The sequence below is a fragment of the Corvus cornix genome, chromosome 3, assembly GCF_000738735.6.
Source record: "Corvus cornix cornix isolate S_Up_H32 chromosome 3, ASM73873v5, whole genome shotgun sequence".
In the NCBI taxonomy this organism is placed as follows: domain Eukaryota; kingdom Metazoa; phylum Chordata; class Aves; order Passeriformes; family Corvidae; genus Corvus; species Corvus cornix.
In genome coordinates, this window is record NC_047056.1 from 42716650 (window position 1) to 42735838 (window position 19189).

Below are 19189 nucleotides of genomic sequence, written 5' to 3' on the forward strand. Positions count from 1 at the left end.
TTTAAGCAACAGCTGCTAGTGTATTTCCTCCCTCAACAAATAATTTTCTTCTCGACACTGTCTAAGCTGAAGAACCCTCACTGCCCAGTGGGAACGAATCAGGAGCACAGGTACAGCCTGTCCTGATGCCTGGGTGGCAGCTCGGTGCTGTGCCATGATGTCTTCTTGGCACACTGCCTTCCTCCACTGGGGTCACCATGCTCCCGCCAGTACTGAAACAAAGCTGTGCAATGGCACAGGCAGACATCCAGCTCCAAAATCCTGGTGTTATCCTGCGATTTCTTTTCCTTACATTCATTCAGGCCAGCCTCAGAGGCTCATCTGGCCACTTTTGCACTGAAAAACTTGTTATCAATTCAAGACAACTTGGTACTTTTTCTGGCATGGAGGATTTGGCTCTCCCCCTCTGCTCACTAAATTTTCACGCTGGTAGCCATTTGGTGTGACTCTGCTATGACTGGAGTGGTTCCACTACCTCTGGACCTCCTTCATGACCACTTTCGCATTTGCACACCATGGGACACCAGAACTAAGTCAGTTGCTGGGAGAATTTGGAGCCTGAAACCTCCTGAGGTCTTCTAGCAGATTTATGCTTAAAATATCTCTGGGCTAAGAAGGTGTTAGGCCCTCTCAGAAGTGCTCTCTCTCCCATCTGCTTTTTCATGTAGAAACTAGAGGTGCCAAAATCTGCCGAGAGGACTGTAGAGGAACGGCCAGGAAAGATGCTTGCAGCTATCCCTCAGGCTCCAGCACAGATGATGTTTCACAGATGTGAAACTGTGTGTACAGTCATAAACATTTTAAGACACACCTGCCAGATAGTTCTGGACTTTTCTAGTGAGAACAAACCTTCTGTAAATACCAAGGGGGAAAAAAAATCAGGAAGATCCTCATTTTATGGGTGGATCCAGCAAATTTTCTTTCTGTGACGAGCATAGACTGTCATCTCCACCCTCTCCAACAAATTCAGTAACATTTATTTAGTTATGTAAAGCATGAAATATGAGAATATAAAAAGGTATGTTTCTGTCCCACATGTGCTCTACTGTTCTTTTTTTCAAGGTCTCTTCCTATCACGCAAATAGGAGTTAAACCAGATGCACATACAGACTTCCATGCTCTAATTTCCCCACTTTTAAGTCTCATTATGGCCCCCACACACCTTGTTCTGTGAGTTATGCTGGATTTGCCTTACTCTCTGTGGTAAGGCTGTCAGCATGAATGGCTCAACCTGGCCTCCCCCTCCCCCCAGACACACTCTCTTCTCATTCATTCCTACAAGGAGAAAGAGCAGTGAGGGAGCTGCCAGCAGGCCATCTCCTTGCAGTGCCAGCAACCCCATCCCAACAAGGCTCTCACATGCCCTCTTCACATCTCCACCCTGTGTAAATCCCTCTCTAATGGTTGTACCCTGGTGCCTCACTTCCCTGGAGCTGTACACTGAACTGTGTGAGTGTTTGGGTCCAGTGACCTAGGGCTGTAAGCAGGCAGAGGTCTGCCTCTAACAGCTCATCCCCTGGCATAGCTCTCCTTGTCATAATGTGATGGAGAGACGGCTCCTTCCCCCTGCATAAACCCTGATAGCTCAGTCCACCTGCATTTTTAATCACAGTGGACTGGTGGCTGGAGGGAATAGGACTCCTTAATCTGCCTGGGTTTCGGTTTGCTCATCCGTGAAACAGGGACGGTCTCTGCCAGGAGCATCCTCCTGGAGCCCTTCCCCTGGGCCAGCTTGCGGTGTGCTGAAGGCCAGCATAGGGCTCAGGGTCGAGGGGAGCCCATCTGTGGGGATTTAAGTGTTACTGAGGCCTTCTGCCGATGAAATGCCTTTCATTAAAACATCAGCAAAAAAAGCCCAGAGATGCTTTAACCACAGCTGAAGTGGCTTACAACCTGCTGGGCAGAGAAATGGGAAAATATAATGGATAATGGGAAAATGCAAGGTGTGCTGTAGTAGGGCAGTGCTGGCACTGTAATTAAAAAGTAGTTTGGTATAGCTACATCAGTCATGGGAGTAAATGAAAAACGTTTTATCTCTCTAACCTATGCTCTTCCTAGTGTTACTGTAGCTACACAGGAAACTCTGTGGTGCTGCTGATACAATTTTTCTCCATCAAGGAACAGGTTTGGACTATACCAGAAGGACAATCTGCATTTTATTTGCTCGAGTGGAGCTGTATATTCACTGGGATAGACCAACAAGTCCTTTTCAGCACAGACAAGCCCTAAAACTCCTAGCTCTTACACTGTAAAAGTAAATAGCCTTAACATAATTTCCTCTCCCTTCTCACATGCAAGGCCGCGCTGCAAGGAGGAGGATGAGGAAAAAAGGGGCTGTGAACTGTTTCCAGCACTGAGCACCTAGTTGGAGGTTAAAGACTTTCCCTTCTACAGCAGAGGGTTACTTTGTTCACCCTTTTACTGTGTCCTGGCTAGTACTTAACGCTTCGTTCTACAAGTGGTGCCCTTCAGGGAGGCTTAGAGATCATCCAGCCTTGGCGGTCAGCCTGACCTGCTGCAGTCCTGCCAGCTGTGCCAGTCCAGGCTATAGCTCCCTTCCCAGTGGGGCTTGGAGACCCAAAGAGTGAGTGTCCAGTTGCCCCCCACCTCGTTCTGGGGGAGAGGAGCCAACCCAGGAGCTGCTGCCCCAATGCCCTGGGCCAAGGGGGCAGAGTGCTTCAGGGAAACTTATGTACCTTGCTGGAGAAGTGAGACTGCACTCCTCTGGACAGCATCCCGCTGCGCCATCTTCCACTGGTCCACCTGGTCTCAGGCGGAGGCTGAAGCCCTTTCAGTCCTTGTTTCCTTCCTCCATCCACGGGTGACCTCAGTGTGAGCCTGGTGCTGTGGAGGTGCACAGCTCCCACTGCTCACCCTCGCTCAGAGGCAGGCAGGCAGCCCCACAGTGGCCCTGCTCTGGCAAGGAAGCAGCGTCTAGACACAGATTAGGCAAACAGCTAAAGCACAAGACCAGACAGTGAAAAAATCTAAAAAGAAAAAAGAGCTCCCCAGCTCTGTCCACCAGTGATTCCTGTGAGATTTGGGGCAAGGAAAGGGAACTTCTTTAGGTCTTTGTCTTCCTCACCTGTCTAGTATGGGATAATATTTCCCTTTCTGGCAAGGCTATGGTCAGAGTTAATTAGCATTTGAAAAGTGCTTTGAAATGGAAGATGCATTTGGAAAACTGAAGTATTATTACTGCAACTGAGTGAGTGGCTCTCAGGGTAGGGAAACTTTTCACTTCTTTTTCCCTGTGGGTGGAATAGCCTGGATAATACTGGGATTTCTTCAGATTTATTAATTATCCAAGCATCAAGTACATATCAGGTATCTAAAACAGAACTCAGTTTGGATATTTATTCCATTAAATATTGGATTGCAGATTCATGAAATCCAAGCTATGTTGTTCAGACAAATAAATCACACGACACTGGGACTCTTCCCCTACTGGCACCAGCTCACCTGGCACAACTGCTCAAGGACAGGCATTTAAAATCTGTTTTCCATGACTTCTCATGCAGGATTTTGAAATGTACTCCAGGTTTGCCAGTAAAACAAGCTATTGCAAGAGTCTTCAGCAAGCAAAATGCGGGTCCTGAAACAAGTACATGTGAAAAAAAAATCAAATGAATGAGCTTTGTTTGCTCGGGCCATGATTCTGATTCTGTAGGATACTTTCTTTAAAGTATTCATTTGTAGTCTCGTGATTAATCCTAGGGAAGTGAGTGGAACTGTTTCTGGGCAGAATCAGTCAGATGCTAAAATACCCTGATGAATAGAGCTTCCAATTATTATTTCATCAACTCACATGCTCTTGTCCTGTATTTTAAAGACTTCCTGTGTATTTTCTTCCCCTGTGCTCTAACATGAATTGAGTCTAGGTTGGGAAAACACCACCTCTGTTACTCATGAAGCACATATTAGTCTATTAAAAAATGTGTCACCATTCCAAGAAACCTGCAGTAAATTAAAAATAAAAAGAAAAAAAAAAGAAAATAAAAGGTTAAGGAGCACATTTTCAAAACCTTGGTGTGCTGAGTTGTGGGGTTGGCAGTTCTTAGCTTCATGTCCCTCATTATCTTATGCTGAAATTACCTGTCCACCTATGCAGCTGTGGCATCACATTCTGAAAATCAACTCCAAAAGAGAGTGGATTCTGCTTTCTTTTGGAAGCAGAGTTAAGTTTCTGTGTAGACAGGATTGATACAAAGCTCACTCGTCCTGAGCCCACCTCATTTTGATTCTGTGGAGTTGAGTGGTACTACCCCAAGTGACTCCTGTGTGTACACAAGGGAAATTGTGTGTATTTTATCTGAATAAGGATGTGATGCCAGTATCTAGCAGATCTTGCTGGGAGAGAAGAATCCATGTTGAATCAATCTACTAATCTAGACCCAGGAGTTTCTTTTCTTTGACTGAACCATAGAAAATCAGTCACCAGGCAGTTTTCAGTGGATCAACAAGCTCCACCTCATTTAAGAGAGGCATTGAACATTGGATCATCAGGATATACTTAGACTGGTTACCTAATTGCAGGTCGCCTCCCTGGCTGAGTGTGTGTCTTTTTTGAGGCTTGGGGCAAGGTCCCCACCATAGCCAACGTGGGTGAAGCCACACGCTTCGCAGCCACCAGCCCTCAGCCCCAGTCTGCACAACCTGCACTTGTGTGGAGCCCCAAGGCAAAGAGGCCGGCAGGAGGATTTGGTCAGGGCTCTGCACAGGTGGGTGTGGTGGTCTGCAGGGTCACCACCCCAGATTTCTGTCCTGAGATGATTGCAAAGGGACCTTCAAAGGCAAGCCCAGAGGTATGGCTGCACACCCAAAGGCAGGTGAAAGCCATGGGCACTGTGCCATAGCTACCTGCAGTAGCTGCTACGCTCATGGGTTATATCATGGCACAGGTGATGGGAGGCTCCTTAGCTGGCTGAGCTACTTGGCCGACCAGCAAGTGGATGCCCATGGGCATTCACCACAGAACAATGCACAACATGGCAAATCTGACTTGGGAAGCTCATGTTCTCAGCCCCTAAGCTTTTATTTTCATCTCCTTTCCCCACTAATTCTCTTCTGAAGGATTTTCAGGGAGTTAGCACAGCTCTCTGCTGAACTGTATCTAGACTGGTGGCAGGAGAGGCACTCTTGGCCCTGTATGAGTAGAAGCAAATGCCATCACCTGTCTGCGACAGAGCAATGAGGTCTACAGGGCAAAAATCAATGTTACCTGCTGTGAACTGTAGCCTGGAAGGTGCCCAGGCTGGCAATGGCCAGCTCCTGTGTTGGTCCTGCCATGGGAAGGCATCTGCACCATCTCAAATCTGTTTGGAGCAGATAGCACAGCACAAGGACACAAAGTTCCCACCTCAAATATCATCAACGAAACCCCTCTGTTTTATTTTTCTTTCTGTTGTCTGATGTTGGACCTGAGTCCCTGTGAAATGTCCTCTCTGCCTAACCAGGCTTCAGTGCTGAGCTGGATGGAAAGTGATGTGAACACCAAAGCAATATGAATGGTTGTGCCTGAGGCAGCTCCATCCCAGCTTAACCCAGCCTCTCATCTTAGGGACACACGCCTCCCACTTCATCCTCAAAGGCAAAGACAGGCAGTGCTGGTGTAAACCCATTGCTCCTCTGTTCCTCTGACTCATGGTTTGGGCTGTGCCTGCCAGGGTGTGTTTTCTTCCCTCTCCTTACAAAGCTCCCTCCCACTAGCAGTGACAGGACCGAAAGTCTGTGCAGCCCGGGAAGGCCCAGCTGCTCACTGTTAATGTTTAATGACAGCACTGCAAGCTGGAGATATTCTCAGACTCTATTTCAGCTGGTCAGGCTTCATACAAACTGTTTTCAGCAAACACTGTAAATCTACAGAACAAGTTACTGAGGAACACTGGTCCAGACTTAGGGAAGATTTACAGTAAGCCTGGAGTGATTCAGGGCTTCCAAAGGCTTTTCTTCATCCAGACTTACTATTTTTCACATATGCAAAACTCACTGCCTCTTGCTGTGGAGGCTGTGCAGTAACAAATGTGCATGCAAAGTCCACACCAAAGGGTCAGTGCTGAATGGGACACAGGCGCCTTCCCTGTCGCTCCCAGAGAGGTTGCTACTCTGTCAGCACAGTCCTGCACAAAGAGTAGTGTCAGATGGTTTCCTAGAGTGAATTAATGCAGCTTCATTATGTTAGGCCAACTGATACCAGCAGAGAATTCACACAGCTAATTTTTAAACTTCTCCAGTTTCTCTTTGGCTCATGAAACCATTTCCTGCTCCGGTCCCTCTGACAGTCCCCTGGTTCTCCTCCAAGTATCTCTCTGGTGGAGAGACAAAGTTAGACATGAAGTATAGGAAGGTCAAAGCTTAAGATCATGCAAATAGGATCTAATGATCCTAAATGCTACTATTTATATACCCAGCCAGGAGAAACAGTGGGTCAGAACAGCTCAGACAGAAATCTGGACCCTTAGACCAAACTCTGCTTTCATTCTCAACACGAATCTAGAGGTGTTACAGCTCATGAAGAACATGGTGCCACCACTCTCAACTCCCACCTTGACCAAGGGCTGATCCAAGATGCACATATTCTCTGTGGATATTATTGGCAACTCACATCCAAGAAAGACAATTGTAATTGAGAACCACTGTGTGGAAATTTTGAAGTACATTGGCAAGTACATATACAAGTATTTGGCTATAATTGCCTTGCTGTTCAGTGAGAACCTTGAAAGACTTTGAAAAGGTCATTGTTCTGACTTCACAAAGAAGGGGAGCTTGTAGGAAATTCTGAGTGGACATGTTGGTGGGTTTGCCACAGGGAATAACTGGGTTTGCCAGCTGTGGATGTGTGTATTGTGAAGCAGCCAGGCCAGTGCCTTCCAGGTGCAAGGACAAAGTGGACAAAATGCTATCTGAGCCAAAAAGACAAGTTTGAACCCTTTCCTTCTCTCTATCTTCCCTCCTCAAAACCCTGAAGTCTATTAAATGTTTGCTGAGGTCTATTTCATCCCCAGCTAGGGATGGGGCTGAACAGTGACAATCTGAATATGGAGGAGGATATCAGGGCTGTGACAACCCCCATCCTGGCAAGCTATCTGCAACTGCAAGTGCTCCTGGCCCCAGGTTGCTCAGAGAGCCAGACCCTTTGTTGTGCTCCCCATCATCACTAGCAGGGACAGGGGGGTCCTCCCCACATCCCCTGCCAAGCCACTTCCAGTGATGGGAAAAGAGAGTTCCTCTCTTTTCTCATCACTGGAAGCAGCATGTGTAGAACTGCACATGTCCAAAACCATGCTGCACTACTACAGAATCAAGCTGTGATTGGAGATTGCTTGTCCTGCTTGCTCTGGGACATACTGGGAACATGCAAGGTGGCCTCATCCCTGCTTTCTATGGAGAGCAGGCAGCAAGCTGCAGAGGTGGATTTCTGCCTACCTGGAGACCAACACTTCAAAAGCCTGAGATTTTTTAGACAGAGTTCATAGGATCAAATCTGTATCTAGTGATGATTTTAGGTCACAACTAGGGAGAGATGAAAAATCATGGTGGAGAAGGCAGAATCTGGGTGGCGTTGGGCAGTGGGTGGCTGGCACTGTGGGACAGCTCCTGTGGATGATGGTCTTAAGATTTACTTTTGGCCCCAAATGAAGATGTTGGTCTGTGCCAAAGATACAGAAGATGTGCCCAAAACGTACTGCTACTCCTAGTCTTCTTTTTCCTTCCCTCAATCCTGTCTGAAAGCATCCCTTTTGCAGGAATGAGACACTGTTAAATTTGGAGTGTTGTCAGAGGCCACTGTAAGTAACCATAATAATCTGTAAGGCAATATGCAGCTCTGATGTGCAAATGGGATTTAGGCAAGCCTCACTAACGGGATAACACAGACAGCACCTAAGCTGAGTTTCAAACTGAACATAATGTTTCATTTGACAAATGTCTGGGTTTGAACTTTTTTAAGCCTTCAGGGCTTTAAGAAGGGAATGCCAATCTCCTGCAGAATAAATCCTGAATATTTTGGGCTTTCATTTATGAAGAGGAAAAAGCTCTAAGTAGAGGAGAAGCCAAAAGGAATATCTGATTTCACTGCTTTCATCATAGACCACTATATATCATTTATTTTCTCTCAGAAGCCAGGGGCATATCTTCTCTAAATATTTACCTACTTTCTTTCTAAGAGCATGTCTACTAGGCTTTGTACACCAAGCATTTTCTACCTCAGTATCAGAAACTAAAGCAGTGACTATGTCAGAGACATTTTTTCCTCCCCTCACTTTCCCAGTCAGGGAGTACTGATCTCTCCATCCTAGAATGGAAACTGAGGCACACTCAGGTGTCATAAGATGGCTCTCTTTGAGGAAGTAAAAAGAAGTCAAAGTTAATGGATCATTTCAAGGCTCAGGATGATTTTGTCTAGTCTGATCAGTACTGTGGGTGGCCCTTGCCATATCTTAATTGAAATTGAGTAAGGATTCGTGTTCAAAAGGACACTTTCAGATTGTGACCACAAATCCTGGTTCACACCTCGCTTGTAATAGTCACTCATCACCTCAGCAAATTTCCTGCTGCCCTAGGCAAGCAAAGTTTTAAAATATTTCTTTCAAATTTTTTTTGCCCTTTTCTGTTCCACAAGTAGTATCTATCTTGCTCTGCATGATTCTCTTTAGGTTTTCTGAGAGCCTCAGTGTTTCAGTATTTGTGGCACCACCTGCCAACGAAGTAGAGGATGAGGGCTTGGAAGTTATAGCTCTTTTCCCAGTGTTGCCATTGCCTTGCTTTTTGTGAGCTCACTTACAGCAGTCCTTGTCTGCTTCCCCCTGTAAAAGGTGGAAAAAAGTAGCAACCCCACAGTAACACGAGGATGTGAATAGCTCGTGCCCTTAGCTGGAAAATGCAATAGAAAAGTAAAGCACTCTTTATTATAATGGGCCCATCTCCTTATCTCCTCTTCCCCTGAGAGGACAAATCCAGGATTGCTAAACTTCCTGCCTTTCCTCCATCCCCTGCAGCACTCTGGCTATGCTCTGTTGAACTTTTTCTACTTCAGCTGGCTCCCCTCTGTAGCAGCCAGAGCTGCACTCCTACTCCAAAGGTATCCCTGAGCCAGGTGCTGCACCTTGCTAACCTTTACTTCACTAGCCCCCCTTTCAGAAACTTTGGGAAACACTTAGCATTTAGCTGCCTAAATGTTCTGGCTTTTCTGCCTTTGGGCACCCAGAGGGTGGTTGGGCACTGGGAGAGGCTCCCCAGGGAAGTGGTCACGGCACCAGCCTGACAGAGTTCAAGAAACATTTGGATAATGCTCTTGGGCACATGGTGGAATTCTTGGGGGTGGTGCTGTGCAGGGCTGGGAACTGGACTCGATGCTCCTGCAAGTCTCTTTCAACCCAGCATGTTCTGTGATTCTGTGTGAAATCCCCAGTCAAGCTCCAGAGCAGATGCCCCACAGACAGGCTGGGGCTGTGCTACAGCCGACACTCTCCAAAGTGCTTGTGCCGCCAGCACTGGCCCTCAAGCTCAGCTACCAACACTTCACTTCTGAAGGGAAGATAGAACAAAGACTTCCATGACCGTGTAGTTAACACAGAAGAAGCATTTCAGGAGCTGTAGGAGCCATGTTTTCAGTTGTTTCCTTGGAATCTAAGAACCTGTTCATTTCGCTCTGTTAAATGGGGCTTGAGCTCTCTTGGGAAATTTTCCTGCGGTCTCTTCCCAGACTTTGCAGTAGAACTGTCTGAAATGTCTTTACATGTGAGTGACATCTACACGTGAGCCAGACACCCTGGGTTCAGTTAAAAGAGATAAACAGGCATTTACAGGAAACAATTCATCTTCTCCTGTGGTAGATACCTAAAATAGCCCACAGCAATCACAAAATGATTGCTTCCCTCCACAAACTATAAATTTTTTCTGGAAAAGCAGCCCAGCCCTTGACTTGTGTTGGAGGATTCAGTTGCCTGGTGCTTTTGGAGCTGCTCCACCTTATTTTAGACATTTACACAGGCAGGCAAGCATATACATATATGTACAGGAGCCTGCAGGAGAAAAATGCCCTTCCAGCATGTCTCCTGAACACCAGGGAAAGGATTCACTGTCCTGTTACCAGCACAATGAGAGTCACTACTTTTGGAGTACTGGATTAATTTCCCTCCATTGCACCCCCTCATTTATATCCTAAATGTTAATATAAAGGGTTCATGCTGGAATAGCTGAAACCGAAGGATGTGACCCACAGCACTACACAACAAAGCAATGATTAATAAAATAATAATGGACTTTATTAAAAGGAAAAATTGGCTTTATTATAAAGAAAATAAATCATCTGGGTTTCATGGCACCATGGCAACTGCCAGAGCAATGTGTCGGGGTATCATTCCTGTTCTGCAGATAACCACCCCAACCAGGAAAGGTGTGCAAGATGTCACGTTACAACTGTTACATCAGCAGGAAAAAATCTCAATGGCTGATCATTGCCTGAGGGAGATGTCAGTCTTCCCAGCTTCTGTGCTAGGAGAAGCTCTTATAGGAATTAACTCTTTCCTAGGTGATGAACATGGCTAGATTTTACCTGTATCAGTTCCACCTTGTTTACCTAAAACAAATTGTTGTTCTCTTACTTTCCAATTTTGTCTTTCACTCAAGTCATAAATAGTGTGACTTTGCTGTGACAGCTGTCTACCACATCTGCTGTGTGACTGAGGACTTTTTTTCTTCCACCTCACTATCATATTTCTGCTGGACACTAGTTGTTCACCACACACCCCATTCCTATAGAAGATGACAAACATTGCTTGCTAAACACATCCCAGGCGGCCTCCCTGTTGTGTGGAGAGCAGCCCACTGTCCCAACATGAAGAAATACTCCCTGCACATCAGCAAAATGACCCATCTTGTGGTGATACCCAAGGCAGCATGACTACAAATCATCTTTCCCTGAAATACATTCTGGGGAATGCAGTGATGAAATAGGCTTTTACCAACTCAGAGATCACACATTGTGCCTTGTCACTGCTGATGTTAAGGGACCAGTGGTGCGGGGATCAATTCCCTCTGCAGCCACATGTCTGGGGAGGGCAGACCCTTCCCAGCAACAAATGCCCCCCTTGTCCAGAGGAGATGGAAGTGATAGTGCCTTTCCCAAAGTTTCCACAGACTCCAGGCAACCTCCAGATCCATTAAAATGTCATTCCTACGTCAAGAAAACAATGGATATTTCCTTTCTCTGCTTGATGTTTTGTCATAGGGATGCTCTTCTCAGTCCTCAGCAGGTGGCATGCAGGCTGCTCTTCACACTGGGTTGCTGTGGGTTGTGCCCAGACACTGGAGTCCAAACAGTCCCTGCTGTTAATAGAGGCTCTATCCTGTCGAATATTCACCCTTATGCCCCAGGCCAGGCTCACACTGAGCAGGAGGAGGTGTCCTGTGTGACAGCAGTGCCTTTTATCTCCTCTCTCCCACCTGCATTTGTCCTTCGTTGTTTTGCATCCCTCTTGCTCTCTCAGTCAGATAGGACACAAATTTGTAGGTACAGTCCCTTGTTTTACTGGGTTTTTTTCCTGATGCAGAACTTTGCTGCTACATCTCTTGGTCTCTCCAGACTCTCCAAGCTATTTCATGGGCAATATAGTCTACCTCCCCATTTACATACACTACTGAGTTTCTTTTAAAGTTATATTAGGCTGTGGTCTATATCCAGAAAAGCATCAGTTCCCAGTTACCCAGTTTAGCACTGGCATGGTTTTTGCTCTTGTTTACACTGAGAGGTCTAGAAAATTTGTGCTTACTTCCTCTAGAGGTCTTCCTCTCTTTTGTCCTCTTAATCACATCCCTTGTTGTACACAAGTTCTTGAAGAAACCTCCCCTATCACCTCGGTTTTTCCTTTTTGTGCATTCACATACTAATTCTCTTCTCAACACTCTCATGCCTACCTCCTCTCAAGTCCTCAGCTGCTATCTCCTTCCAAGCTGTGCTGTCACTGAGCAGAGTCTGGAGGGCCTGATTTCCCTTCCATGATCATGGGCTCACACTTTGGCTTTTCCCTTCCCTTCCCTTCCCTTCCCTTCCCTTCCCTTCCCTTCCCTTCCCTTCCCTTCCCTTCCCTTCCCTTCCCTTCCCTTCCCTTCCCTTCCCTTCCCTTCCCTTCCCTTCCCTTCCCTTCCCTTCCCTTCCCTTCCCTTCCCTTCCCTTCCCTTCCCTTCCCTTCCTTCCCTTCCCTTCCCTTCCCTTTTTCCTTTCCTTTTTCCCTTCCTTCTCTCAAATGCAGTTATTTTACTCTCTTTAGTGCTGTGCATGCTCCAAACAAGTGATTTACTTTCCTCCAGAGGCACCAAAGCCCCCAGCCCAGCACAAAGTATATACTGCTCAAGCAGCTTTGAGCTCCCATTGTTTGCAGTTCACAGAGTTCACCTGCATTTTATTCTGCTCATCTATTAAAGAAAACAAAGTGGAGATGAGAGACAAGGAGAGGTACGGCTGTAAAAGCAGAGTGGGTCAGAGAGCCCTTGTGTTCCTGGTACCAGTTGTGGGCCAATCAATCAGTCTCAAACAGCTCGCTGGAGAATAAGTGCCCAACTTACCCAAATTTATTTTCTTTAATAACAGAATCCTCCTGTGACCCTGCAGTTATTGCTGACACAAAGCAAGGCCTGCTTGAGCCTGATATCTGCTCCCTTGCTCCCTGCTGTGTGCAGAGCAATGGAGCCATCGTCCCCTTGTTTTCTGCAGACAGAAGCTTTAAATCACTGACAGCCACTTCTGTCTGTGAGGCCTGGAAGAGACTTTCCTGCACAGGTCACTCACTTGTGACTTGTTTGTGTTCACTCATGTGTGCTCAGGCTGGGTGAAGTAAAGACCAAAATGCCTGGGGATGTCTGCTTGTTGTTTGAGTGCTTGGCTCTGCAAGGGCTGTGGACACTATCCAGGTGATAGAGGGAATGGATGATCACACAGACATTCAGCTGCAAAGAAAAGATTGCTGTAAAATCTGTGAGCTCATGTTCTGGCCAAGTGGCACTGCTAGCCAGGAAACTTGTGTGCCCCAAGCAGGCAGACATTGAGATTACACAAAGGGAAATGGAAACTTTGGGATTATAGGCCAGGTCTGCATTGTGGGCAGTCTCAGAGCACAATATCCTAGATAATGAATTTATTGGAAACTGGAATCCTTCTTTTGGGAGTGTTCAAAGTCCTTATGAGAAACATGGAAGAATGTTTTTTGGAACTCTGAGAGAGGAATCCTGCTCAGCCCTCCAGGCTCAACCATAGCGCAGGTTTTTAGAAGGTAAATGAAAGTTCTTTAAAGGGTAAATGAAGGTTTCTTAGAGCTGACATAAAACCCACATTGGTCTTTGTGTTTAAAACTAAAAACGTATCAAACGAAATCAACCTTTTTCAAAGAAAAGCTGTATTTTTTCTAAAGCTCAAGGACTAGTTACAAGAGGAAATTTCTTCGCTCTGCTTGTACTGGAGAGCAGATTCTTGGAAAGGAAAATCCACTCCAAAACCGTAGGAATGGCCCCACAAGGCAAAGTTTCAATCCAAACCCAAACCCTTGCACGATCCAAGAGAGGACGTGCGTTCCCTGGGAGGGAAGGACAGGGTGAACCCTTACCCTGCCAAGGTTAGGCAGGAGTAGGAGTGAGGCGACAGAGAGGAAAAGCTGGAGCGTAGGGAAGGAAGGTCCCTCGGGGTGCTGGGTAAGCCCGTAGTGAGGGAGCACCATGTGGTCTACAGGCATTTCAGGTATTTCCAGGTGAGGCAATGCCCTCCTGTTCTCCTGGCCTGTGTGGGCAGGGTGTGTGCAGCACACCCTGGGGATTCCTGGACTGCTTAGTGCTGCAGGGACTGGGTATAGCTGGGGCAGCACCCAGAGCAGGGAGCTTGGAACTGGTACGTGTCCTCTGTGCAGCTGTAACCCAGGGATCCAGGCAATTTGGGCTTGGCACATCCTGCTGATAGCCTCCCTGGAGCAGGACGGAGCAGGATGGGGTCTTTTTGCAGGACACGTGAGCAAGCAGGGCTGCAGGCATCTCACTCACCCAGAGGGGCTGCTGCTGCTCACCCAGCACTCTGTGAGCAGAGACCCACAGGACTGTCCATGGGGTTGTCCTATCAGTCTATCACATATGGAAGAATCCATGGACTTCAAGCTAAAAGTTGGCACAGGCTGTGGACAAACGTGTTTTTTCCAGCCATTATCATGTTTGTGCTTGGATGCAAGCCAAAATGCATAAACCTTCCTGGGGACATTAACTGGCCTCTGATTGCCTGTCCCTCAATATGGTGGGGGGAGTGGGGCTGTTTGGCTTTTCATAAGTTTGCTTAGTCCCCTAATCTTAGGTGAAAATTATCTGGCATGAATTCTCCAAGTCAGAATGGCAAAAGTATAATTAATTCCCTGTGTGAAGTGAAAACAGCCGATTTTCCACAGCGTCAGATTGAATATCAACAAGTCATGGAAATAATGTGCAAAAGAAACAGACAAAATTTGCACACAAACACCAGATACACTGATTTTTTTATGGGGCAGCAGTGCTTTATGTGCTGCTGGATAAAAATGTCAATACAGACCTGAAGAGCTCTTCATACCTGGTATGTAGTCAGCTGAAAGATTATTCAGCTGAAAGATTGGAACAGCCTTTAAAGACAGCCTCCTTTTCTGATCAATATAAGGAATTTGTTGAAAATGTATGCTCATGTGATTTTTTTTCCTAGACAGTGTCATTTTGCAGGCAAGTCCACCGCAGGTATCTCAACATAGAATCGTAATGATTTTTCTCTAACAAAGGATAGGGATTTAAAAGTAAAACATTTCTGAAGCCCAAGCCCATCCCTTTCACTGCCTGAGGTTTTCTCTCCCTATAGCAGACTCTGTGCTTATGTGCAGTTTTCCTTCCCACCTCATGTTTGCTCCCACCTTGCTGGTCAAGACCTGGGCCCCCAGACCATGACAAAGTTATTTGCACAATCTGTATCCAGCTTAAACTCTGACAATCCTAACAGAGGTCTTCTTTCCTTTTTGATGCCTCAAAACGCATAGTGGCCACCACAGGCTGTCTGGCTTGGATAGCAGGAATATCTGGGAGCCTGTTAAAACAGTCCCTGAGGGTTAATATTGACCCTCTGACCACTGGTTGCTCTACATGGCTGATAACTTGATTTGAAGAGGATGGGTCTCCAAATGAAAACCTGAGCTGCTGGCATGCCAGGGAAGCCACACTGCATAGTTTCTCCTAAGGTGTTGAAAAACACCTCTCAAGTCTCCATCCGTTGTTTTGCTACAGGTGAATTGCAAAGCAAAGAAGAGAAGCAAGTTATGCTCAGTGTCAAATACAACTTATTAGCTGGGCCCTGGTGAATATCTGGAACAGATATTGCAGATACATGTATCATCTCTCCGTAACCCTCTTGACACTTCCTGTTACATTCTGGGACAGTGGGGAAATTAAATATCACCACTGATGTCACAAAAGTTAGCATGTGCAAACAGTAAACTGAAATGTCTTATCTTTCTCTTTTTTTTCTTTTTTTCTTTTTGCCACTACTTAGAATAATGACTGGGTAGTGCAGGTGTAGGGTATATGTTGGCAAATGTGAATTTTTGGGTGCAACCACCCCACTAGGTATTACAGTGACAGTGTTGGTGTTCACAATGTCATTTTCTGTGTCACGGCAAACCAACAATTTCAAATGAAAAGATCTAAGAAAGAGTCTGTGTACTTACTAACCATTTTTCTTTCCTTTACCTGTATACAGTCTTATTAGCGGGAATAACAGCAGGAGAAATCCATCTTCTTCTTTCACCCATTTCTACTTTACACTTCACTCACCCCAGAAGCTTCCTCACTATCACAGGGACCACTCCACATGTCTCTCCTAGCCAAACAATTCTTAGTGAAAGGCCATGATAGCTCTTTGTGTACATAAAATGTAGCAGAAATATTAAACCAAAGATCAAAGGCAGTTCTGTTCCTCAGGTATTTTCCCTGATCCTTTAAACTGGCTGGGTGCAGAACGAATAATAAGGACCAGACTCTGTCATCAATTACGCTGAGTTAAATCCAGAGTGGGCTGCTGTAAATCAAGTTATTTTAGAGTTACACAATGTAACCGGGAGCAGATTTGGGACCCAAGTCTGCAGGCCAAAGCACCAGACTGCAAAGGGAAAACCCCACCTCTCTCCCTCTTTGTTTCACCTAAACTCTCCTTCTCTTCACATAAGCAGCCCCATCTGCCTGCTTAGAAAAGCGCACAAAGCTAAGGCCTTCCTAAGCTACCCAGAAAGAGCAATCCCACCTCTAAGCACTGCCAAATGTATCACAGATAAATCAGGTTTTTATTTAATTAATGCGTCAAAATGCAGCCCAAAAGGACCAAACAACACCTAATTTTTATCAGCAGCTATAAAAGGTGGGGACATGAATTGCTTGGATGCAAAGCTTGCTGGAGGAGAAGTAAAACAAAAAGACTTTGAGTGTTGAGTAAAAAGTGTCTAGAAACACATTTATACAATAAATTCTGTCTCTTCTTTTTCTCTTCACATTACATGATGCTTCTCCCCCTCACAAAGGCCTAATGCTTTAATCCTGCTAAATATTTGCAAATTGGCACCATGTTGGATTGAGACAATAGAGGGGGAAAAGCAAAGTGATGCAAGTCATGATATACCTCTTATTACAGAGATAGCATTTCACAAGATTAAAGAGGATTTTCTAGGCAATGGAGACAAATCCAGCACCAGCTTTATTGAGCAAGTGTCGCAGATGCTTCACCTGTTAACATATGGTAGTGCAAACAAAGGAGATTATCTCCTTTTCCAAATGAGCACCATCAGTGTTGCCATTCCATTTATTACACATTTTCCCACTCAAGTGTTCGCTTTTGAGAGGCTATGTGTTTTGGCTGTGGAGACCTGTGGGAGGAAATGGAATAGTCTTTGAAGCATAAGTTCCAGCCTGGTTGCAGAATCCGGTAAAATTATCGGTCTGGAATATTGCTCTTGGGAATAAAACCACCAAACAGAATAGGAAAAGATAAATGGGGAAAAAAGGAGCAGTGTCAAGCCCTTCCATTATGGAGATTTTATGGGCAATATGTCCTGAGAACCTCCACTCTGGTCAACCCAGGGAGACAAAGCTATTTGTAAACACCAGAGTGTGCTATCTTTCTGCCACCTTTATTCCTAATAATCAGAAACAGAAGTGCCTGGATGAGAAATACAGTGTTAGGGGAAAATGAATAGCAACCTGTGCAGTAACTGCTGTCCTCCAGTGGAAACATGCCTCTGACGGCAATAGGCTGGACTACAGAGCAAATGAGGGCTTGTGTTAAACCAGGACCCTAGGATCTAGCATTCCCCAGCCCCAAACACTTTTTTATCCTGTTCATTATGGAAATGACAACATCAGGACTACGAAGAGCCCCAGCAGTTCCAGGGCTCTATTTGGTTGCAGCCCAGACCCTGCCCAGTGCCACTTCCATTTCTCCCGCTGTGCCACTCTCTCCTCTGTGGTGTTCTGCATCCAAAGCACAGGTCAACATTTCAAGCCTCATAAATGTTAAGACCTCTGCTGTACAGAAAAGTGACACAAAGGACCCTTAATAAAGCTGCTGGGACATGTGGATTCACTTTGAACTGTTGCAGATCGATGAGGATCTGGGGCTGCTTCCTGGTCAGCCAGTCCTGGCTCACGCCACAAAACTTTACCAGCAAATGCAGCCTCCAGTCAGAACCACCTGGTCTCAATTAGGATGGATTTGTGGCACTTTAAAAGGGTTTAGTGACTGCTTTAGCTGACACTTCACATGAAGAACTCCAAAAATCTGGCCTGGATCCCTAAAAATAATGGTGCTTATCAAGGCATTCTTCCATCATCAGGCTTGCCAAGTGCCTCATATCCATTTCTCATAATTTTGATTTTCTTGCTCCCAAAAGTGTTGAATGTAACCGTTGCTTCTCTGGATTCACAGAGGTGAAATACCTGATCACATCCACAGGCTGCTGTCTGCATCCTGACAGTAAGCTCCTGACGCAAAAAGGGGAAGTTTCACCCCTTTAAAAATAAGGTTAGAGTCCAACCTGCTTGTTTCTTTTGCATTTTTCTGCTAAAGACAACAGCTATGGTAATATCATTCTCCATTTTTTCCTTGCCTAGAGCAACAGTATATCAAGTGTCCCCATTGCCTGAAGTCAAGTTAGAGCAGTTGTACATTGCTGAAAATCTGCGATCACAATCACCCAGAAAATTAAGAGTATTTTGAAACTACTAGGCCAAATCTGCTCTCCGGGTTGTCACCATAAACATATTTGCACAAGTGCCTCTAACAACCAAATCTATGACAGGAACATTCTCAATGTAATTTTCGTAAAATGTAATGAGTCTAAATTCTAACTGGGCAAATTGCACATCCTGCATAAAATATTTGTCCAATGAGTCAAAATCAGTTTAAGTTATACTTTGAAGAAGGACATGAAGACCTCTTTCTCAAAGAACTTCAGCAGGAGAACATTATTTTGTACTGCTGCTCTGCCTCCCTCCTCAGGCACCACAAAAAATTTGTGGCTTCCTAAAGGCAAAATGCAACTGGAGATTAATGCAATCAGACTAGAAAAATGATAAAGGGACTTGATTTCCACAGAGTTAGTGATCAACAAAACTACTGAACAGTCCCTGGTGAGCTATCCACCAAAGTGGCAAAGACTTGTATCACACCTGAAAATCTCAGCCGAGGGTACTGGAGCCTTATAGCACTGTGGTGCAGTAGGAAATTTTCACTACCTGCATCGTCCCAGTGGAGGGGATGATGCAGAAAGCAGTCACTTTACTTTCACACTTGTCAAGATCATAGATCCACTGAAAATTTTGGATCAGAAGAGCCCCTGGGCAGTTTCTCCTTCCCGGTACCACTCTCACAATGGACTATTTCCTGTATTCACATGGAGGGTAGATGCTACAAGAAAGAGTAACATAATGGACCACATGGACAATATGGTCTGCTGGGAAAGTGCTGGTCTGTCTTCTCTGAAGGGAAATGCTTCTGGAAAGATGCTGCAGTTCTAAGCTCTGCTCTCTTCAGGAGTAGGATGGTGGGGCAAAGGTAGACCCAAAGGGACAGCAGACAGCAGATTGAGAGGATGGAGAAACCCTTCTACGAGAAGTTGTTATATAAAAGCTGGGACTCTTCAGCTAAGGAGGAAAAAAG